The sequence below is a fragment of the Canis lupus genome, chromosome 26, assembly GCF_048164855.1.
Source record: "Canis lupus baileyi chromosome 26, mCanLup2.hap1, whole genome shotgun sequence".
Classification (NCBI taxonomy): domain Eukaryota; kingdom Metazoa; phylum Chordata; class Mammalia; order Carnivora; family Canidae; genus Canis; species Canis lupus.
In genome coordinates this window covers 42,895,874-42,920,442 of record NC_132863.1, presented here as the reverse complement: position 1 = coordinate 42,920,442, position 24,569 = coordinate 42,895,874, and the positions used below count along the sequence as shown (strand labels likewise).

Here is a 24,569-nt window from a genome sequence, read left to right as displayed (position 1 = left end):
TTAAGCAAATGGAAGCAAAACAGAAAGGGTGTGAGTTCCAGAGCCTTTCCCTCTGGTGCTGATCCCAGTGGGGGAATAATGAGATGTTGAGGTTGAAAGATGGGAAAGGTCTGGATCTTCGGGTCAGCATTTAAAGAGAGTGGCCTTCAAGGGTAACAAGACTAGAGTGGAATTGGCATGATTAGGAAATTAACTTGTATGGTTAAGTCGCTGAGCTTATGGAGTGTATTAGTGCAGTAGAGCATAGCTGATCTTGACTGTTCTCTCCATAATGAAGCTACTGTGGGTGGGTGACATTGTTTATCTATGGCCTGGGACCGTATCCATACAAAATGGATTATCTTCCTGACCATGACCACATGTTCTTAATTTATGTTCTGATTTTACAGCTCATCATTACTTAATAAGTATTTGGAAGAAAAAACATTGTTTTTTGAAAGGATGAGAGTCAGCACAGTAAGTTGTATTTCTTACTATAAATTTCCAGCAGGTGCTGCATCTGAGACAGAATGTCCTAGAGCCTTTGAGTGCCCCTACATGTAGGAGGAAAGTCTTTCTTTGCTTCAGACGGGATTTTTTTTCACTTAATTTATGAATCTAGGTAAAATAAATAAATAAATAAATAAATAAATAAATAAATAAATAAATCCCCTTCACCTTCAAGCAAAGCCTTTGGTCCTAAAGCAATCACCTGAAGAAAGAAGCCATTTTATTAGAAACTGAAGTATCTTCATTACAACATCAACAACATTTATTACATTTATTATGTCCACTGGTTGGCAGGATGCTCTCCTGAGTTCCATAAGAATTTACATAATTTGGCCCCTGGGATTTTTATAGTCAAAAGCAGCAGCACTTAACATTTCTCCCATCCTGAGCACACATGATAAATGACATCCACATGAATGATACATTTGCATGTTCAAACCCACGGTTCTGCACCATTTCCAGCAAAAAGTTGGCCATTCTTCCTTTTCTCTTCCAGTCAAGAGAGCATATTGCAATGCAAATAAGTAAGAGGAATATTCAAGGTAGAGCCTCGAATGTGTCCTCTTTGTTTAAAGGAATACTTTTAAAGTCTGGTATTTTAATTCTGTCAGTGAAAAGTTACTTGGGGCTTACGAAAAAACTGACTGCTATCACAGTGGTGATGATGATGATGACAGTATTTACGGAATGTTTTCAACATACAAAGCACCACACCCAATGTTATATACAAATGTACGTGTACAGTTGATTTTTATGCAAATTTGCTTAATTCTTAGTCCTTACCATAACCATGTGAAAGGGCATTGTTATTTCCTCCCATTTTGCATTAGAGGAAACCAAGACAGAGCAGCACCTCATGCAGGTGGTAATTCATAGAATTAAGATTATGTCAGGTTCCAAGATGTCTTCAAAGTTCAAATCCCTTTTACAATACTAAAGTATTATAAAATAGTATCATCAAATAGTATGTCATAATATTTACAGCCAAGAACAACCAAGCACCACTGGTTGCTCTTAGTTTCCTGCTCAATCTTGAGAATAGAACTTTCCTTTTCCTAAAGGAGCTGGAAAGATTAATCATAAAGTCCCTTGCAACAGGAAGAAATTATAGTTCTTTTAAGAAACCAAGTCTCAGGGCACTTGGGTAGCTCAGTGGTTGAGCGTCTGCCTTCGGCTCAGGTCATGATCCCGGGGTCCTGGGATTGAGTCCTGCATCAGGCTCCCTAAAGGGAGCCTGCTTCTCCCTCTGCCTGTGTCTCTACCTCTCTCTCTGTGTCTCTCATGAATAAATAAATAAAATCTTTAAAAAGAAAAAAAAGAAGAAACCAAGACTCACTGTTGCCACCACACTGGGGGAATTGCAGAAAGGAAAATGACGCGTGGGTTATTCTTCCATTTTATATTAGAGAAAAGTTCTGGAGTCAGAGCTCTGGGATTCAAAATGTGCCTCTACCACACCCAGCCTGAATTTCACTTATTCATTTGTCCATAATTATTGATTGAGTATGCACTTTTTTGTCTAGCCCCATTCCAGGCCATGAACGGATAGCATTGGGCAGGACAGGCCATGAGGCCATCCTTGCCTCATGATACTTACATTTCTGGTGGGAGGAGACAGAGAACACACCAGGACACAGGTTCATTAGGGCACTGATTTCAGAGAATGGTCAATTACCTAAAGAAAACAAGACAAAATAATGTGAGCTACAGTAACCATAGAGAAGCTAGCAAAAAAATCACTGAAGAAAACAGCATATGTTGGGCATAATGTTAATGGAAAGTATAGAATATAAAATTCTATCTATACTGTGTTTTTATGACATGAAATTGAAGATGCACATAAATAAAACATTGATGTTTTCAAAATGACATTCATGGGTAATTCCCTTCTTGTCTTGATATTAGTTTCAAACTCGTCTGTAATGAAACAATAAATTCAAAATATTTTCCCTTCAAAAAACAATGTAAAAGCTTCAATAATATTTTAATAAAGAAAAATTAGGAAAAAACACAAAAATAAACAATCATGTACTGTTGATATAGGCTACTCAGTTGTTATAAAAATGATAACAGTAGAAACAGCGCAGCAACCTAAGAATGTTTGTGGTACAGTAAGAAAACAGAAAATACAAAATTATTTATGGTAGCTATTATCATAACTATAATATTTTGCATGCATAAAACAAAGAGATGAACATTGCCCAGACGGTGAAGTCAGCTGAATAATAGGGAGAACTGATTGGAGATTGCTATTTGTGAAATGATTTTTAGGTTGTTCAAATGATTTTGAAACAAAGCAAGTGTGCTAACGATCTTGAATGATCCTCACTGACTTCATTGAAGAGAAGCAAAGCTTTTCCTTATTTGACTTTCATATAAAGTGTTTTTCTATCAAAGTTTTAATATATGTTGCTCTTACAAATGGGCACCCTAAACTTCACATAAATTCATTTTCAACCCAGTAGTTAATCATTGCCAGACAGACACATACTCTAGGTAGGCTGCTTAATCCATCAAAGAGTTGATCTCTTCAAGGTTACTTACAAGTGGTGCTTGACTTTGCTCTTTTCTGTTTATTTTTTGTCTGTGTTGAGGTTCCTTCCCTATAAATCTAATTTGCAAATTTTCTCCTCTACCGCGGTGTCTGGTAAAATGGCTAATTTTCTTCCCTAGGCTTGCGACAATTATAATTTTAGAATCTTTTCTAAGTTTTCCAAAATTTCTTCCCTTTCCATTTCTCTGTATGCCCAGCAGCTTTTGCACTAACTTTTGACACTAAATCATTTGCATTTTATCATTATCACATGCCATGGAGAATATAATGAGATTTCTGTTTAGAATAGGAAGTCTTTTCTTCTCAGAAGCAACAGGTCACCAACACGTGGTTTTTAAATCTTTCTACCTAGCGACTCGTGTATGACTCTGAACACCCTGATGATTTGGGGGTTGTAGGGTCATGCCATTTTAAATGTGAATGTGATGCTGTACCATTTCCATAGTTTGCATGGAATGCAGATGAGTTTGTGTCCGCATCTGTATCTCATCTGATGTTCATTTGCTTCTGATGGTCAATGTAGAACCTAGATGAACCACTGGTAGTGATTCCATATCTAGAATAAGTCAATGAGAGCTTGACGTGGACATCCTTACCAAACAATTACAAGGTCACAGCCTGCAGCTCTCCCTTGGGATCATCGCAGAACAGGAAGGGAGTCTTTCAGTGTCTGAAACATCCCTTGCAACTGCTAGGTCTTTTCCGGCCAGCTTTTGTTACATCGCACATGCAATATGTGTATTACAGTAATCCCTTTTTCTCTCCTCAATCATTATTGATCCAATGTTTATTAAAAACCCACTATATGCCAAGCAATGGTTAATTCCTTGGATTCAAACATTAACCCTCTGTATCATGGACCTTAGGCTAGAGGCCCAGACAGGAAAACCTTTGAACAACTATGTAAATATGATATTGCAGAGAATGATAAGGGTTCCAGAAGATGTTAAATTGAGTAATAGATGAGTCAGTGGCTAAGTTGGGGGGTGGCTGCTTAAAAAGAGTGGTCAGAGTGGGCCTCCTTAACAAATTAACATTTAAACTCAGATTTAAAATGATATGACCTGGGATCCCTGGGTGGCACAGCGGTTTGGTGCCTGCCTTTGGCCCAGGGCGTGATCCTGGAGACCCGGGATCAAATCCCACGTCGGGCTCCCTGCATGGAGCCCGCTTCTCCCTCTGTCTGTGTCTCTGCCTCTCTCTCTCTCTCTGTGACTATCATGAATAAATAATAAAAATAAAATCTTTAAAAAAATAAAATAAATAAAATAAAATAAAATAAAATGATATGACCTGCCAGGTGAAGATCTGGAAGCTGGGTACCAGACAGAGGTAACAGCAAGTGCAGTGGCCCAGCAGCAGGGAGAAACTTGGGAAAGTGAAGCAATGGGAAGGGAACCGCTAAGCACAGTGAGCTGAGGAGTGGACAGCAGCGATGAAGATCAGGGCCTGGCCCATACCTGGCCCATAGCATAGTAAACTATGGCTCCAGGGACAAAATCCCACAAGCCAGCAGAGTTTGGTGAACTAAAAATTTTTTTATAGATAAACACTTGCAGCCAATATGATGACTGGGAACAGTGACTTTGAAGTCAAATGTGATACCCCCACAAACAAGAATTTCATTCTTTAAACTATTAGTTAACAAAAATAATACTTTTATATTTTATAATAACATTGTTATTTCATAATAATAAAATTATCTTTATATGTTGAAACTCGCTAAAGACATTTGTCAAAATCTGTCCTCTCTTTTGATAAAAGCACCTAATAATACCCTTGATTTTTTTTTTAAGATTTTATTTATTTGACAGAGGGAGAGAGAGTGAGCGCATGAACAAGGGGGAGAGGGAGAAGCAGGCTCACCTCTGAGGAGGGAGCTCAACCTGAGGCTCAATCCCAGGACCCTGAGATCATGACCTGTGCCAAAGGCAGATGCTTAACCAACTGAGCCACCCAGGCATCCTAATAACATTAATTTTTGTCTTTTGGCCCACAAGGCTTAGAATATTACTATCCGTCTTGACAGGAAAAGTTTGATAATTCCTGGGTTATATGTTGCTGAGTACTCTAGGAACACATTCTTATTTTTTAATCATCCTGAGTTTTTTTTTTTTTCCTTAATGATATCTGGTCCCATTTTTTTCTTATAACAAATAAATTCATTGAATGTCTCTGTGTGATATTACTAGGAAATAATATGTAAGGGGATGATGCTGAAATTCAGAAGTTGACTCTACTTCTCTGTTTTTTTTCTCAGTCTTATCAACCCAAAACCACATATAGACAGGCCCCTCTAGATATAATGGACATATCACATTTTATTAGTTTATGGCTTGCAACATGATGACTGGCTACATGGTATACTGTGAAATGGTCACCACAATACATTTAGCTGAACATCCATCACCACATATAGTTACAATTTTTTTTTCTTGTGATGAGAACTTTTAAGATCTATTCTCTCAGTAGCTTCCAGACAACACAGTATTGTCAACAACTGTCACCACAGTGACAAATCTAGGGCTTGTTCATCTTATTAATTTGTAAATTTTTACCTCCCCGGTGAGAAATTTGACTACATTACCCACAACACATTTACTTAGTTAATGCTTGTATACACATAAAATCATTTCAAAATTGCTTACCCATTCGTCTATGAGAAACAGACTTACAAACAAATGCATAGTATTTTTTAAAGGTTCTCATATGCCTTTAGCCTTACAGTATCCAGTGAAAATTCTGTCTCCCCAAATTACTGAGGTTACTTCTTTACTCTCTCTCTCTCTCTCTCTCTCTCTCTCTCTCCTTTCAGGGAAGTTCTATTATACATTTGTGATAAATTAGTTTCATTTATTTATTTATTTTTAAAGATTTTATTTATTTATTTGACAGAGAGAGAGAGAGCACAAGCAGGGGGAACATCAGGCAGAGGGAGAAGGAGACGCAGACCCCTTGCTGAGCAGGAAGCCTGATGTAGGACTCGATCCCAGGACCTTGGGATCATGATCTGAGCCCAAGGCAGATATTTAACGATTGACCACCCAAGTGCCTCCAATTGAGTTCATTTATTACTGTTTATAGTCCACATTGGGTTTCCCTCCATCCTGCTTAATTTCTGTTATATATATACTTTGGCTTCTATGTGTTTCTTTGTATGTGTATTTTTTCCATTACTATGGATCTAAGAGCTGCAGTGCTGCAATGGGGTTTACTCCGAAGTCTCGCCTTTCTTTCCTGGTACTCTTGCTGCAATGCTCCACTGTTTTCCAGCCTTTGCCCACCCACCCCATGGAGGTCACCGATCTGTTTTGTTTCTTCTTTACCCATCCTGCACTTCTTTTGCACAAATGAGTAGATTCGGGTATATTTTCTATAGCCCCCTTTCCTTACATGAAGGGGAATATGCTATAGCTACCTTTCTGCACTTTGCTAGTTTCACTAAGCAGCAAGTTCTGGAAATCACTCCAAACCAGTTTGCAGACCTCATCCTCATTCTCCTCAAAGCTGCACAGCACTATTTCGTGGCTGCACCAACATCTAGGCAACTCCTCTCCTATGGACAGATTTTCTCCAAAATTCTGCAATTGCCAACAAGGCTGCAGCACCTCGTGCATATACGTTTATGTATCATTAGGCACAGGCTCCAGGGTAGATTTCCAGACAGAGAACTACAGGTTCAGAGGTATGTGCATGTGAAGTTTTATTAGATTTTGCCAAATTCTGCTCCTGAGAGGCTATCCACATCAGCATCCCTCAGCAGCAGTGTGAGAGAGCTGCTTGCCTCCCCAGGAACAGAGCCACCCATCACACGAATTTCTGTCAGTCTCATAGGTGATTCATTCTGTGCATTTTCATTTTCATTTCTCCAATTACGAGTGCTTGGTTCTTCATATTTTGAAGGGCCATTTTTATATTGACTTTTGTGAATTGTCCTCATTTTTAAAAATCAGCTTTTTGGCCCTTTGTGCTTTAATCTACTAGGGACATTCGCAGGTTGATTGTGGACTACGTCCTACATATCTTTTCCTAATTTTCAGTTGTCTTTTGACTTCATTTGTGTTGCTGTTATTTGCCATGTGACTTCTTCTTTTATTGTAATAAAAGTCATCAATCTTTCCTTGCATCGCTTTTGGATTTGGAGCCATTGTCAGAAAGCTTTCTGGGCACGATGGACAAAATAGAGTTCACCTGAGTTTTCCAGTGGGACTGGGATAGTTACATGTTTTTACTTTGAGATCCCTAATCTGTTTGGAGTGTATTCTTACACATGGTGTGAAATATGGATCCAATTTTATCTTTTTTCCAAATGGCTACTCAGTTGTCCCAACACCATTTATTAAAAAGTTCTTCTCTACCCAGGGCTTTGAAATGCCACCTTCATTATACACTAAATTACCTTAAGTACTTGGAACTATTTCTAGGCTTTACCTTCTATTCCACTGGTGTGTTAGTCTATACGTGTCCCTGTTTCACACTGGTTTAATTATAGAGGCTTTATATTGGATGTTTTAATGTCTGCTAGGGCTAGACCCCCCTCAGAGTTTTTTTCAATTATTTTTTTCCTGGCTATTATTACATGTTTGTTTTTCCGTATGAACTACAGTAGCAATTTGTCTAACTCCTTAAAATAGCTCATGAATGGGAAATGTAGGTAAGAGTTTCAAAGGAAACAGAGAATGATGGGGAAAAGGAAGGACAGGGAAAGGAAGGACGGGCTTCCTCTGCAAGACTCTTCCAATCCAGGTAGGAACACTGCTCGTGTGCTGTAACAGATGCCTGAGTGGGCACCTGCTCTTCACCCCGGCATCACAGCAGGCTCTGAGAACAGAGTGATGAACCTCACAGATAGAGGAGCCCCCACCATGAGGATGTGGATAAAAGTCTTGGCATTATGAGGCACAGTTAGGAAGTGGTCCTTGTATAGACACGCTTTTTTTCTTCTTGCTACGAATTCCCAGGAAATAAAAAAGAGAATTTTGAAACAGTGTTATTGAGTCCTAAATGGAACTCACCATCTCCCCAGTTTGCCAAGTCATCCATCCCGACATTGCTCTTGACACTCTGCTCTTTTCACTGCCAACATCTCATCGATCACTCTCATCTGTGTGTGTCACTGCCACAGTGCCTCTCGGGTCATCTCTCTCCAGCTTGCTTTCTCACTTCTGATCCACGCCTTCAGCATAATTTCTATCTGGACTACTGCATGTGTGTCCTAAGTTCTCACTTTCTCTCCCTCCATGGCTCACTCAGAACTCAGCAGCCAGAATGATCATGATGCTCCTAAACATGACCCCGATCATGTCTCTCCCTGGTGTCATACACTCCAAAAGCTTGAGACCATCTTGGGCAGATGTCCACATTCTTTGTTATCATGGTTTTCTAGGCTCTGCACAATCTGGGCCCCTGCCAAATCCACACCGCTGCTCTTTCAGTTGCTATGCTGGGCCACACTGGCTCTCTCCAGATTCCGGAAAGTGCCCTGCTTCTTCCATGGGTTTCTTCCATGGGCTTCTTCCAATGCCCATAATCTCCAGCATATCCTGCCCTTCTGCCTGGTAAACTCATAAGGGTCCTATTTTCTATGTCATGTTCCCTCTTGGAGGAAGCCTTTCCTGCATCCCCTTCCTGCATGTGGTTCCCTATTCTGCACCTGCAGTGCAGAACTGTGTGTTCCTCCTCCAGATCTCTTAGAACACTCTAAGGGTCACTGATTTAAACATAAGGAAGAATAAAGAATCAACTGAGGCCCAAACCCAAACCTTCCAACATTGAGCAGTACTGTGTCTGCTATTTTGGGTGATGGTGTTGATGGGATAGTTGCTGTGGAAAATTGAATAAAGTTTACTTACTTGCAGATAGACTCATTTAGATTTATGATTTTAAAATGTATACCTTTTTATACAGTCTTCTATAATTACTGTGGTTTGGATTACAACTTGCCATTTGAGATTTTTATTTCAAGCACTCAAATAACAAAAGGCGACCGTTTCTTACATTATCTCCAACACTGCCAGGTGTTCTTCCATCATCAAATTGTTAAAGAAAACACACAAAACATATGTTTTCCATTGTTCCCTGCATAATCGGGAGCTATAGAAATGCAGGATGCTTACACTCTCAGCAGAAATGAGTGAGCATGAAATATTCATAAGGTTGGTGTTTGTGATTATTAAATAAAGGCCAATTCTGGTGAGTTTGCCATTTTGAAAATATGTAGTTATTTATTAAACAACTGAATATTTGCTATTTGATAGATCTTATTATAATAGAAGCTGAGACAGATTCCTCAAGAGGTATAGTGAAGACTCCCAGAAATAAAGGACAGGAAACCCTAGGAGATATGGACACATTCAGGATTTAACACAACCCATACGTATCACCTTCAAGGTCTTCAAAGGATATTGATATCATATTTATTTCAACGTCTGGTAGAGAAGGAGCACTGGGGCCTTTGGTCTTTGGAAGTAGTCACATTGAATTTGAATCCTCCTGTGTCACTTATCAGTTCTCATAATATTGGGCAAGTTACTAAATTTTGATTAGCTTCTGTTTTCTTTTTCTTTTTTTTTTTTTTTTAATTTTTATTTATTTATGATAGTCACAGAGAGAGAGAGAGAGGCAGAGACACAGGCAGAGGGAGAAGCAGGCTCCATGCACCGGGAGCCCGACGTGGGATTCGATCCCGGGTCTCCAGGATCGCGCCCTGGGCCAAAGGCAGGCGCTAAACCGCTGCACCACCCAGGGATCCCTCTTTTTCTTTTTTTTATAAATTTATTTTTTATTGGTGTTCAATTTGCCAACATATGGAATAACACCCAGTGCTCATCCCGTCAAGTGCCCACCTCGGTGCCCGTCACCCAGTCACCCCCATACCCCAGCCACCTCCCCTTCCACCACCCCTAGTTCGTTTCCCAGAGTTAGGGGTCTTTCATGTTCTGTTTCCCTTTCTGGTATTTCCCACTCATTTTTTCTCCTTTCTCCTTTATTCCCTTTCACTATTTTTTATATTCCCCAAATGAATGAGACCATATAATGTTTGTCCTTCTCTGATTGACTTATTTCACTCAGCATCATACCCTCCAGTTCCATCCACGTCGAAGCAAATGGTGTGTATTTGTCGTTTCTGATGGCTGAGGAATATTCCATTGTATACATAGACCACAGCTTTTTTATCCATTCCTCTGTCAATGGACCCCGAGGCTCCTTCCACAGTTTGGCTATTGTGGACATTGCTGCTAGAAACATCGGGGTGCAGGTTTCCCGGCGTTTCATTGCATCTGTATCTTTGGGGTAAATCCCCAGCAGTGCAATTGCTGGGTTGTTTTCTTTTTCTAACCTGCAAAATGGCAACAGCGATAGAAAGAGCCTCCTGGGGTGACGGTCAGTGGTATGGGAGGTAATGTAATGCCAAGTGTTCATCTCAAATGTCTCCCACCTAATAAGCACTTAAGGCATGTTAAGCATGGTTTTATTTTTACTGGTTATTATATCTAATATCTTCTCCTGCAACTGGCATTAACCCTATCCAAGTAGAAACAAACGTGCGGCAGTCCCTGGGTCAAACCTGCTGAGGTCAGACCCAGACTGCATAATATATAGATTTGGATTCCCAAGAGCTGAAGTTCAGAGATGCTACTGCCACTTCTTATCTTTGGGACTTCAAATTATAGGATCCCACTTCCAATCTACAGCCTGAGGATGACAGTTGATTGGCTTATATACACCTAGTAAGATCTGATGAATCAAAATATTTTAGACTTTGTGTATGATTGTTCAAAACATGGTAGCTTTTTGTTATTTAATTCTTTATTTAATATTTATTGAGCATTTGCACTTTGGGTTGGCTGTAAGAGGAGGGATGCCTCAAATGTCCTGCATCCATAAGCCCTCTCCTTTTCTCTTCTCAGTAAGAAGAAAATAAGCTTGGTGTTCAAAAAACAGCAAATCTACCTCTATGACTCGATTACTTGATATCAGGGACACAAAACACAAGTATAAAGATAGGTAGTGAAACACTCAAAGTTTGAAATGCCTCTTGCAAGAGAAAAATGTTGGAAAAAACTTAAAGCGTCATTAACAATGGACAAGATACATTAACATGATATATTCATTCACTAGGAATAGTATGCAGCTCTTAAAAAGGATAAATGAGAGGCAGTGATTTCATACTGAGAGGTGATGCTGCACAGTGGTTTGGGGCACAATCTAGTTCAAATCACTTTCCTGTTCCCATTGTGTGACTTGGGGCAAATCGCTTAACTGCTCCATACCCCACTTTGCCTCTCTCTCAAACTAGGTGATGCTAGCATGTCTCCCATAGGCTGTGGTAAGGATCACACGGAAAAAGCTCAGAACAATGTCAGGATTAGAACATGGAACATATATGTGTGTGCTTCCTGTCGTCATCACCATCGTTATTTCTGAAGTTGCCTGTCTCAAAGATATGTTATTAAATAAAAAGTCAAGATGCACAATCATGTCTACATATTACTATAGATGTATAAAAAAGTATATGGCAGAGGATGGGAAATAGATGTTTGTATGCATAACACATATTTCTGACTGAGTGACATGGGAGGAAAGGAAGGAGAACTGCTCTAAATTAAAAAAAAAAAAGACATTTAATCTGTTTGGGATTTTTACCAAACACACACATCATCTTTCCAAAATCAACAATAAAATCATGCTAGATAAAATGAATACATACAACCATTAATTAAGCAATGATTTTACATTTTTAGCATCTCTTCCATATGGGCCGCATTGATGAACCCAATATTTGTCTATGTGTGTGTGTCTGTGGTGTGTTTGTGGTCTGTCTTGTGTCTGTGTGTCTCTGTGTATCTGTATGTGTGTGGTCTGTATGTGGGTTATGTGTGTGTGTCTATGTGTGTGTCTGTGTGTGTGGACTGTGTGTGTGTCTATGTTTGTGTGGGTACGTGTGCATGTTTTTGTTGTATGCTGGCATCCCAGGGTTTTCATGAAGGGGAAGCAGGATAAAACCTGTAAATTCAGCCCAGCCCCTTTGGCACGTGTTGAATACCTGTAGCGCTCCAATGCACCGGCGTGAGTAGAGGCATCTCAGGTGCAGGTAGCGTGAGTCGCAGAGGAGGGGCTCCTCTGGCCCCTGGAATCTGGAACCTCAGGCGGCTGGATGTGGGAGGCCCCAGAGAGCCACCTGAAATAGGGTCAATTGGAGTCTGTCTCAATACATTTACAAGCCGGTTTTATTAAAAAGAGTGGCTTCTTTGAGGCCTCTGCAGCTATTAAACTAAAGGGAAAAGAAAGTTTAAAAAAAATCAAAACCACCCTCAATCCCCTCTTCGAACAGCACATCCATTTATGTAAATTGTTTTTTATAAGTACCCAAAAGTCACTTAAAGCATTTTACTTAATCCATGTGGGCGAAGCCTCAAGGTTTTCCAGCTTTTGTGTTTGTGCTGTATGGAAGCTTTTCAGCGTTGTGTGGCTTTCAAAAGGTGCTTGCAAGCTTTTCCAAGAGTAACTGTCAGCACACAAGCATTCCAGAGCTGAGATCTCATCCTTGAGACAGGAGCCTGGACATGCTTCTCTGTAGCTTTAGCAGCAAGACAGGTGATCTTGAGGGACCATGTTTCAAAGCATCGCACCCCCTCTCCAACATCGGCGATACATGTTTCTCCTGCCTATGAAGGCCTCAGACACTGCCTGGATCCTGCTTCTGGGGAACAGGAGGACTTGCAGGTCCTTCCAGCCCAGGATGTATGAGAAGGGTAGCAAACCCTTGAACTCTGCACAAAGGTGCCTTTGCACCTGCTGGGCCCCCTGATCCAAATGTACTCCCTTCCCTCTTTGGTCTGAAGACACAGAGCTTGGTTCTAATAGTGGCTCTGCTTCTCACTACCTACAGCTCTACACACACGACCCGACCTCTCCAGGCCAGATTTTCTAATCTGCACAGTGGGAATAAATACATCCACCCAATGATATCTGAGGTATCCTGTGCGGGACTTGGCCTTTTGCAGTAGTTCTAGGCTGGAGTGACACAGGTACAAAAGAGAAGCCCAGAGAGTCTCCCTTCTAGAGGATCTTAACAGAATATTCTCCCTTAAGTTATTGATAATGATGAAAGCTTCTTCCCAAAGTTACAGATAATGGTGGGATTCTCTTCCAAGATCAGCGAGGGTTTAAAGGGATAATGCCTCCTTCTAAAACCTCACGTGTGAGAATTAATCAAGAAAATGTGACAAAGCTGTTAGCAGTGCCCAGCACAGATGAAGCACTAAACAAGCATGGGTATTTCTCATCTCAGTCCAATTTTCAGTGTCTCAGAGAAGCCACCCAACTGGTTCAAATCCCTGTATTAGAAGCTTTCAGAAAACTTGCTTACCACTCCTTCATGGTACTATCACAGTGGTGATTTTGTATTAACGTGGGTAATTATTCGATTAATTTCCAGCTCTCCCACCGGCTCTCTTTCCTGCTCCATCGGGGCAGGGAAACTGGATTTTTGTTGCTGTTATTGTCCTCCATTCTCTTCCAAGGGCATTGTCAAATGCTGGAAAACACTCATCTTTTCAATGAATAAATGACCACATTGGACCCCTACTCCACTCTTTCTTTTTTTAAGATTTTATTTATTTATTCAGGACAAACACAGAGAGAGAGAGAGAGAGAGAGAGAGAGAAAGAGAGAGAGAGGCAGAGACATAGGCAGGGGGAGAAGCAGGCTCCATGTAGGGAGCCGGATGCAGGACTCAATCCCAGGACTCCAGGATCACGCCCTGGGCCGAAGGTGGTGCTAAACCACTGAGCCACCCAGGGATCCCCTCCCACTCTCTCTTTCATTTTAGATAAGCAGAACCTGTACTTTCCTTGGGTTCCCCAAGTCAGGATCTAAATATCTAAATCTAAATGTCTAAATATTCAGCTTCACTACAAGCTAACTCCCTGTGCATCAACTACAGGACTGGAAGGCAGCTTCAGTTTCTCAGGGTAGTGCTGGCATTTTCTTTGACCAAGACCCACTGCCTGATCTCGTTAGGATTTTTAGTTCCTGCTACATCTTTTGTGTTGTTAACCATATTGGGAATATGTTTAGCCCCATGACTAGCTTTTGATGGCCTTAATAGGCTTTATAAGAGGTCTTAGGATGGAGAAATTGTCCCCCAAGTTCTTCTGGTGACCCCCTCAACACATCCTTTCATAACATCTACCTGGCAGGTGCACTGGCCATACAATGCAGTCAGCGATAATTACCTCTGAAATCCTAAACCACATACTGTTTTAGCACCTGGGAGGGATTTAGCTGAATGCCCAAGTTAGCTTGAAGCTCAGACTGGAGAAAAAAGAAACACCTGCTTTTGACACCTTAACAAATCCATGGGCATATTCTGTGTGCTGCGGGAGGGCACGGCCCTACCTTGCTACCCTGTGTTCTATACTTCCTTTCCACTGTGAGTTATTGTCTTCCCTGGGATTTGCCCACACTCTATTTCCATTGCCACTCCAAAGAGCATTTTCATTTTGGATCTGTGGAAGACCAAGGTCACATCAGAGAATAAAATCAAATTAACAGGGTCAAGCATTCAGGACAGGGAAGGCCAGACATGAATGTAAAATTGTCAACAAAGGGGTGACCTTCAAGGCTTTATGTAAACAGAAGGAAGAAAAATGCAGATGAGGACGGGCTAAAGGACTGGCTGACCAAACCTGGAGTCTCCATAAGAAATATGCTGGCACATAGTGGGCACTCATATTTGGGTTTGAATAATTTTGTAGGGACCAAGTGTCCCATTTGGCCCAGGTATATGATTTTCAGTGTTAAAACCGAGAAAGTCCCAGGAAAACTAGAACAAGTTGATTACCTTAGATTAGCATACACTGACTTTGGAATTTTCTGATAGCCAGACTCATCCAACTAGTACCCTATGATAACCAACATCTCATGTAGGATCACGTTTCCTTCACTCTTCCTCTCTTTCTGACTTAAATTTCAAAGCCCACGACCAGACTGTGTCCCTATGGATAGGGCCCATGGAGATGGGAATGATGGACCAGAGAAGAAAGAAGTGTTGCCCTTTGATATATCCAACATATTCATTCTTTCCCTTTATTCCCTTTCTGACAAAGAAACGTGGACCCAGACATCTAAGAGCTTTTAAAAGATAATTTCAAAGACCAGGCTGATTCTCTGAAAAGCCATCAAATGCTGTCCAAGAAGCTATTCATGCCCAGCGAGTGAATGAGATGCTTGTGACACCATGGTATGGTTAGTACGGAATGTGGGACATAGATGTAGAGTCAGTGAGACAAGTGATGCAAACGTAACTCAAAACAGGAAACCATGCAGCCTGGAGCACTGGTCCCTGGAGCGCAATTTTTATTCTTGCAATTAGGACACACTTGAGCCATCGAAGACAGAAAGGAACACTGAAGGAGGCAAAGAATTCAAGTCATAATGGATAAGACTATAGTTGCTACATTTATAGTCCAAAGAAGGGAAGAAAGGAAACTGCTTCAGGGTAAAGGAAACTGATACAATTTCCCCCAGGGCCTGGGCAAAATGATGCCAGAGACTCCTACGCAGGAAGGTAGTACGGACGGCAAGGGCCTGAAGCTAACCAAGTTCTGAGCTCGATGTCAGAGTTACTATGCAGCTAAGAGAAAAAAAAAAAAAAAAAAAAAAAGAAAAGAAAAAGAAGAAAAAAGCCTGGGATTAAATCCTGTAATTGGGCGGCTCCATCCACTCCAGGAATTCAAAACAAAGAGGGTGTTCTGGAGGAAGTTGGGAACAGAGTATGTGGCTCTCTTGCAAAAGAAAGGAAGGTTTCTGTGGCTGGCACGTCTCTGGGCACACTTCTAACTCTGCTTATTTGGTGTTCAATTGGACCTCAGCAGGGGCACCTGAGGGGCTCAGTGGTTGAGCATCTGCCTTTGGCTCAGGTCATGATCCCGGGGTCCTCGGATCAAGTCCCACAGCAGGCTCCCCACAGGGAGCCTGCTTCTCCCTCTGCCTGTGTCTGCCTCTCTCTCTCTCTGTGTCTCTCATGAATAAATAAAATCTTAAAAAAAAATAATAATTGGACCTCGGCAGCATCACTGTAGGATCCGGAAAAGCAAAACTGGACTTAATTCCAGGAGCACCATCCCCACGCCATGCTCCCCCAGGCTGCAGTGGACAGGAGGTCAGGAGGCCCCTTCTGTAAGGGAAAAAACAGCAGCAGGAAAAGCCTCACATGCTTTCCTAGGTAGTAACCATATGCCGCTGAGAAACAGACCATGCATCAAATCCTTAATTCTCAGCTATTGCAGCCATAGATCGGGGTGCATTTAAAATGTTGCTTTGAGGTGACTGATGTGTCCTCAGTGAGTGCACGCCTGCACCATGCCATGTGCCGGCCTGCCTAGTTACTGCAGGGTATACATTGTGCCACAGTCACACGCAACATTCAACATCTATGTATTAACTACCTACTGTGTATGGCCAACCAGTCTAGGGACCGGATGTAGGGCAGTGAACAAAACAGACAACATTTCTGCCTTTGTGGAAATTATATTCTAATGGTCAAGACAGGCTAAACACAGATATACAACAGACATTTTATATGAGTACTGCAAAACAAGAAAGAATAAAGCAAGGTAAATTAATAGTTTGACAGGAGCAATATTTTAGGTAGGTCGGTCGGACGAAACCTTTCCAGGAGGAACTGAGCCAAGGTACAGATACCGGGATAGACAAAGACTCAGGCAGAGGGAATAGTGAGTGCAAAAGCCCATGTGCTTGTCACGTTGAAGAAAGCACAGGGAGACCACAGAGGTAACAGAAGCTTCGACCAGAGTGAGGCTTGTGGAAATGGTGACAAGGGCTCAGCACTAAGGAAAATATATTTTGAAGGTAAAATTGGCATGGTGAGACTTCTTTCCTTCCCACACAGAAAACCCATACGGCAGATTTCTCTTCTCACACAGACAACTGTGACCCTCAGCAGTGACCTGAAAATGAGCGTGATGCTTTAAAGAGAGAGAGCAGAGAATTACCTTGTGACATTATGCTTCTACTCTTTGATTCATTCATGCATTCCTTCTTCCACTCATTTACTTTATAGGTATTTATTTGGCCTCAAATGCCTCTCCGGCACTCTGCTGAGCCTTGGTGGAGAAAAATGAATGAGGCACAAGCCCCAGAGTTCGAGGACCGAATCTGGTTGAGGAAAGCAAACAGAGGATTACAGCAGAACAGTAAGGTAGATGGCGTCATAGTGGTTTATTTGAAATGTTCCATGTGATTTGAGGAGTGAAGGCCAGCTAGGGAACTCTTTCACAGAAAGTGAGAATCGAATACAATGGTATCGATGAAAGGGGGAGGAGCTTAGCAGGCAAAGTCAGGGAAGGAACCAGGTGGGGAGAGGGAATTGTAGGCAGAGGGACATTGGATTGAGGAGCTGAGGGGGTGGAAGGTGGGGTTTGGGCAGGGAATAGCAAGTACGAGGAATATTAACCATGTGGTAAAGCTAGAATTGTCTTTCTTTCCTCTTTTCTTTTTTCTTTTCTTTTTTCTTCTTTTCTTTTCTTTTCTTTTCTTTCTTTTTTCAAAAGATTTATTTTCTTTCTTAAAAAAGATTTATTTATTTGAAAGACAGAGAGTGAGACAGAGAGCACAAGCAGGGGAAAGGGAGAAGTAGGTGCCCTTTGAGCAGGGAGCCCGACCTGGGGCTTGATCCCAGGACCCTGAGATCATTATCTGATGTGGCTTCACCCACTGGACCACCCAGGCACCCCTACAATGGTGTTTCTCAAATTCTCTAATGACTGTGTTCCTTGCCAAGAATGCCGACTTTCAGACCCCTCCCTTGGAGATGCTGATTCAGGAGCTGCCTAGGGGGAAGTGGTGTGTGTACCTTCAGTACCCTGAGGCATTGCGATTCCTAAGAAGACCAGGACCCACTGTTCTAGAAGATAAAGGAGAGCTGGAGGTGGGTGACTGTAGAGATGGACAGGATGGAAAGAAAGGGCTCTGCATGGAAGGTGTATCTGGACAAAATGCACGGACATTATATGCCAATGATTAAACTTTATGACACAGTTTACATGAGGAAGAGGAGAAGAAGAGACAGAGAACAGGGGGAAAGGAGATGATCAACAAAGGATAATTATATTTTTATTCTGGCAAGGAAGAGAGTAAACCCTGTCAAACATACACACACTACCCTCTTCTATTATTTCATAGAAAAGAAAAGAACATTTTAAATACCCAAAAGTCAAAAGATACTATCTCACAAAAAAATAATAAAAATCTTAAACTCTCCGTGCTGCCACAACAAATCACCACAAACTTGGTAGTTGAACATAAAACAACTTTGTTATCTTATAGTTCTGTAGGTCAGAGGCCCAAAATGAATCGTAACTGGGCTAAACTCAAGGTGTTGGGCTGCACTCCTTTCAGAAAGCTCTAGAGAGAAATCTCTTTCCTCACCTTTTCCGGCTCTGAGAGGATGCTCACATCCATCAGTTCATGGTCCCTCTCTGTCTTTAAGTCAGCAATGACTGGTTGAGTCCTTTTCTTTCTCTTTTTAATAAAGTATTTATTTATTTATTGATTGATCAGAAGCAGGGGGAGGGACAGAGAGAGATGGTGAGAGAGCCTTAAGCAGGCTCCACACACAGTGTAGGCCCCAATGCAGGGTTCGATCTCACAACTCTGAGAACATGACCTGAGCCAAAATCAAGAGTCAGACACTTAACTGATTGAGCCACCCAGGCACCCTGAATCCTTTTAATATCAAAACTGAAGGAGGTCCTTCATTTTTAAAGAGTCAAGTGATTACACTGGGCATATCTGGATAATTCAGGATCAATTCTTGGCCCCAATATCTTTCACTTCTGCAAAGTCCTTTTTGCCATGTAGAATAACATAATCACAGGTCCTGAGGATCAGGAAGTGGATACCTCCAGCAGGCATTATTCTATACTTCAAAAATATGTTAAGTTGAACAAAAGAGAGCTCTATGAGGAGATCTTTCCATTGTTCTTAGATTCCTTACCTCACCCTGCACCAGCAATGGCCCCATTAGGAGGAACCCTCCTGGTCTATGGGAGAGCATTGAGAACAAGGATTCATCAACATCCTACAAAGAACTTTAAGACTCAGAATAACAGGGTCACATCTCTTTCAGTGAAAAGAATTCTGCAAGTATCCAGTTAACTCAGATAATACATAATTATTAACCAAGAAGAGGTGACTTGATTCTTTTTTTCTTCCCAATAAAATTAGTAAATTCCTTCAGTGTTATTTTCTAATTTTTTTAAAAAATATTTATCTATTTGAGAGAGAGAGAGAGAGAGAGCTCATGGGGAAGGGGCAGAGGATGAGAGAGAGAGAGAGAATCTCAAGCAGACTCTGTGTTGAGCACAGAGCCCAATGCATGGTGATTCCACAACCCTGAGATCATGACCTGAGCTGAAATCAAGAGTCAGATGTTTAATTGACTGAGCCCCCTCAGTCACTGACTGAGTCAATGAGGGGGCCCCTCATTCAGTGTTATTTTATAGTCAGTGTAAATTGATGTGTTTAAGAATAAAAGCTTTCAGTAGTTCTGCCCCCAAGTTAGTTGCTAAAATCTTCGCCTTAGTATATAGAGCTTAGACTTGTAACATGCAGTAGTTTTATAAGTGTCCTGTCTGTAGATTTTGCCTTTTTGTGGGAAAGTCTCTCTGTAAGTTTGCAACTGACTCAGACAAATAAACCCAGTTAGCACAAAAACTGGTCTATGCAAGTATATTAGTCACTTCTTCCAAAGAATTTTTTAAAAAATAACATCTCACTGAATAATAAATGAATCTAAGGAGAGTGAAGGAAGTTCATTTAGAGGCAGGAGAAAGAGCACAGTGATACATGACAATATTTAATAGCAGAGAGAATTGACTGAGCTCAGCATAAAGTCTGGTGCCTCTCAATCACTCCGGAGTTTGCAAGCTTTGTTTTATTCTTTTGTGACAGATGAAGTTTAATAAAGTGTATTTACTTTTATGGTTTCCTTTGACTTTCATTCTAAGTCACACTCCTTTGTAGAGGTTCAGAATGAGTCACCCCAAAATGTGCCACTTTGGCATGCATATTATTTTGAGGTGAAAATAATCAAGGCCCAAAGTCTCAGGAAGAAACTTTGGCCTGCCCACTAACTGCCTAAAAGAACTTAGATAGAGGACCTCCTCCAGGAAGAGAGCTCTCACCATAGATAACTGCAGTATGGTATGAGCTAAGTGTTCAATAAAGTTTATTTATTGAAATTCTTCTCTATGTTTCATTGCTTCTACATGGCCCAGCAAACATGTGTTCACCGAACATTTACTCTTTTTTATCTTCCTATGAATTTCTTTCCTTCTCTTTGAAGTCCCAAACTCTCATTCCCTTCTTAGTTCAAGAGGACATATATATGCTTTATTTTGCTGTCTTTGGAATCTCATGTTTATATGGATTTGATTTTCTCCTGTTAATCTGTCTCATGTCAATTTAATTTAGACCAGCAAGAAGAATCTTGAAGGGTAGAGAAAAATGTTTCTTCCCCAACACCTCCAACTCTTCAGTTGACTCTTGAATGCTGCGGGAGTCAGAAGCACCAGTCCCTAGCAGTGAAAATTCTCATATTACTTCTGACTCTCCTAAAACTTAACCACTAATAGACTGTTGTGGAAACTATAAGAGAAAATACATTTATGATCTTGTACTATATTTATTTTTAAAAATCCGTGTATAAGTGGACCTGTACTTCAAGGGCCAACTGTATTTTTTCTTAGCCCAGTGTTAAAGAGGGAGCATAGTTATGGAGAACATTGGTTGCCCAGATTGATATCACCAAGAACTACCTGTTTTGGATTTAGTCAAAGAGGAGATAAGCAGGAATGTAAAAGGTCTATGTTTCCTCAATGTTTTCTGTTCTTTTTTTTTTTTTTTTAGACTATTTATTTATTTATGAGAAAAATAGAGAGGGAGAGAGACAGAGAGAGGCAGAGGTACAGGCAGAGGGAGAAGCAGGCTCCACGCAGGGAGCCTGACTCCGCACTCAATCCAGTTTCTCCAGCATCAGGTCCTGGGCTGAAGGCGGCACTAAACTACTGAGCCACCCGGGCTGCCTGTGTTTTCTGTTCTTAAGTTTGTCTTTCAGATGAATCACAGAAGTTCTTCCTGTCTTTCTACATATAGACCAAGAATGAACTACTGAAGATTTTTTGCTCTTGGAAAACTTAACTTTTTAAAATAAACTATACACAAGAGTATAAGGGAGATCATTCATATCACTGCTACTCATAATTAACCACTGTTAATGCTTTGTTCTATACGTGCTCAAAATCTTTTAAAAAAAGTGCTAGGGCTCCAGTTCTGAGTAAGATGGTGTAAACACACTCTACCATGTCTCTCCCATTGGATGCAGTTATAAAACTCAAACAAAACCAGTGGTATCAGTGGGAATACATATATATATATATATATATATATATATATATATATATAATGTATATATGATATATAATATATATAATTATATATATTATATATGTGGTGTGTGTGTGTGTGTGTATATATATACATATATATACACATATATAATTTTATTCTGGTATATCTAAGACTTGAAACACTGTAGCCCAAAGCTGAAAGTTGGCCCCAGTCTCCAAAAGAGGGCTTTAGGTAACCCCACCACCACCATCACCCTGTAATCTAGCTTGAGGATAGGAATAAGGTCCTAACACTCAAGAGAAGATTGCCCTCCCTAATGTAGGCAGCCCTCGCCAATCAGTTAAAGACCTGAAGAGAACAAAAACAGAGCCCCTTCTGCTGGTAACAAGGAACTCCTCATGGCTGGCTGATTTGATCTGGGATATTTGGTCTCTTTCTGCTTTCCAATTGGAACTCCACCATTGACTCTCCAGATCTCCAGCTTACCACCTGCAACTCTTGGGATTTCTCATACTGTCAGCCTCTATAATCATGTGAGCCAATACCTTTCCCTTCCTCTCTCCCTCTCTCTCTCTCTCTCTCTCTTTTTCTCTCTCTCTGAGATGGAGGCTCTGTTCTCTGGAGAACTCTGATTAAACACTGTGATTCCATTTATTAGACATGTCCAAAAAGTCACAACTATAGTGATAAGGAGAAGATCACTATTGAAAGGGCTTAGAGACTGGGGGAGGGAGTTACTCCAGATGGATAAAATGAAGAAGTTTTGGGGGTTATGAAGTTGGTATACCATCATCACGATGGTGGTTACACAGATCTACATATATGTTAACATTCATAGAATTATACACTAAAGAATAAAATAATTTTACTGCATTTAAGAAAGTAAAGTTTTGACACAGCATCATATAAGAGTGAACAGCCTAATGACATACTGTATGCCAATTTCATCTCAGTCTAGAGGAAAAAAGTTGTGTTTTAAAAAGAGAGTGTCATTCCACTGTTTTTCCTAAAATAATGATGTTTATCATAAAGATATCATTGATGAAGAAAATTAAAAAATGTGAAATTTAAAATCAGGTCCAAATGCAATCATGCAGAAATTGCATAAGTAATCTACATAAACATCATTCCGGGTATCTTCCTACAAACCTGCATGGAAAGGTGGATGAGTGGGGAGATGGATGGGAGAGGAAAGGGAAATAGTCTAGAGAAATGTGATGATATAGATGCTTTAAAAATACAAAATATTAAATATTTTCTTAAATATAACTGAAGAAATATAAAGTTAACAAACTGCAAATCCCTAAGATCCCTAAGATTTAGAAAAGATTATTAATAACATTAAGAGTCAGAATTCATTTTTTAAAAGCTACAGTTTCATAGTTTTGATCTACTCAGTGGTATAACCAAGGACTCTCCTACTTCTTTCAATACCCTCTGCTACCTCTAATTTGTTATTCATGTTACTATTTTTACTTTTTCAGATTTACTATGTTACCCTAAACATATCTGTAGTCACTGGTCATTAATTTGGTGTTTGTATTTGAGTAAGCAGCCTTCCTGTGCACATGGTTGATGTATACACACGTACACATAACCATCAGTGCTTGCCACCAGTGAATCCTTTTGCCAGTCCTCTGTCTGAAGTTCTTTACTTAGATGAAAATCTTAAATGGTCAGATGGCATTGCCAAGGATTTTTTTCAAGGAGGAATTTATAGGCACTTCAGATGGAGAAAGTTGGCCCATTGCCTTTATACTTCCATAACTTCTTGATCATGTAGAATGTCTTGCTGGATGGCTTCAAACTCTTTTCTCAATTTCCTTCTTAACAACCTACACCACCTGTTGCCACTGTACCTTGCCTTCTTGCTAATGCCACAATCTTCCATTAAACCTAGAACTGATGGATTCTGAAGCGTACCTTCCTTAAACATAGAGTTTCCTCATGCTCCTTTTAGAGCCTATCCTCTGTGTTGATGAACTCATGAAATCATTCATAGGACAAAATTTGAGTGTACTCCATGCCACACAATCTAAGCATGAGGCATACAAAGAATGAAATGATCTTGGCCACGCCCTCTGTGAGACCCCATGCTGTGAGTGGGACCATCAAGGCAAAAGGAAATTATATTGTAAAGAATAGTATGTAATAGGGCCTGCCATAGAGTTATCTGCAGACAGAGGAAAATATGGTTTAGTCTCATATTCATTTTTCTTATCACTTTTTACTACATCTTTTCCTTCTGTGTGAAAAAAAAAAGTGTGATGACAGAAGAGTAAATTATAATCCCAATTAAGCAAATTAAATGTCCCTAAAAGAGCCTTCTCAGCTTTGGCACTATTGATGTTTTGGGATAGATGGTTCTTTGTCACGGAGGGCTATTCTGAACAGGTAGGATGCTTAGCAGCACCCAAGTTTCTACCTACTTGATGCCAGTAATACCCCTCCAGCATCACCAAATGTCACCTGGCGATGCAAAATCACCTCTAGACAGAAGCCACTGCCCCAAATCAACCCTCCTTTGAATCTCCTATTTTCGTTGTTTTATTTTATTAATTGCCTTACAAAGTGGAGACATCTGGTGGTGAGTTCTTTTTATCTTTTAGAGTCACTTACTCACATCTCATTATTCCTTTGAAATGTTAGGAGGGTAAGATTAATGAATTTATTATCTTTAACTGTCCATTCTGCTGTCACTCTGAGAAATGATATTGTTCTAAGGTGATAGTGAGGGGGGCCAAATTTTCTGGTTATCAACTGTGCTCTTCAGCAAATCACCAAACTAATGTCATATCTAGAGCTATGAGTAATTGTATGTATTATTATTTTTTACATCGGTATCCTATTTCTCTGGCTAAATACAACAGAGCCTATATTTTGATTGATATGCTCCAGGGAGTTACTGGTCCAGAAAGTGGTACAGAGTGGGGGTCCTGGCAAATAGTGAGATTACGCTCAGCAGATAGATCAAATCCAGGCATCCGCATTCTTGACATTGACAAAATAATTATAATAAAATATAGCCTGCAGGGTTTCATCTTGAAATGTGTGGATGGAAACTAGAAAAACAAAACAAAATTGCTAA

The 24,569-nt window shown here is 40.5% G+C and overlaps 1 long non-coding RNA gene across 2 annotated transcripts in view; it reads right to left on the bottom strand.

Annotated features, from left to right (window-relative positions):
• The window catches only part of LOC140617920 (uncharacterized), a 268,157-nt gene that overhangs the window by 139,338 nt on the left and 104,250 nt on the right, over positions 1-24,569 (bottom strand). For both annotated transcript variants that reach the window (XR_012018069.1, XR_012018068.1), the window contains exons 5-6: positions 12,090-12,224; positions 2,087-2,164 (exon numbers count right to left, since the gene is read on the bottom strand). This is a non-coding gene — a long non-coding RNA (uncharacterized lncRNA). The remainder of the gene's footprint in view (positions 1-2,086; positions 2,165-12,089; positions 12,225-24,569) is intronic.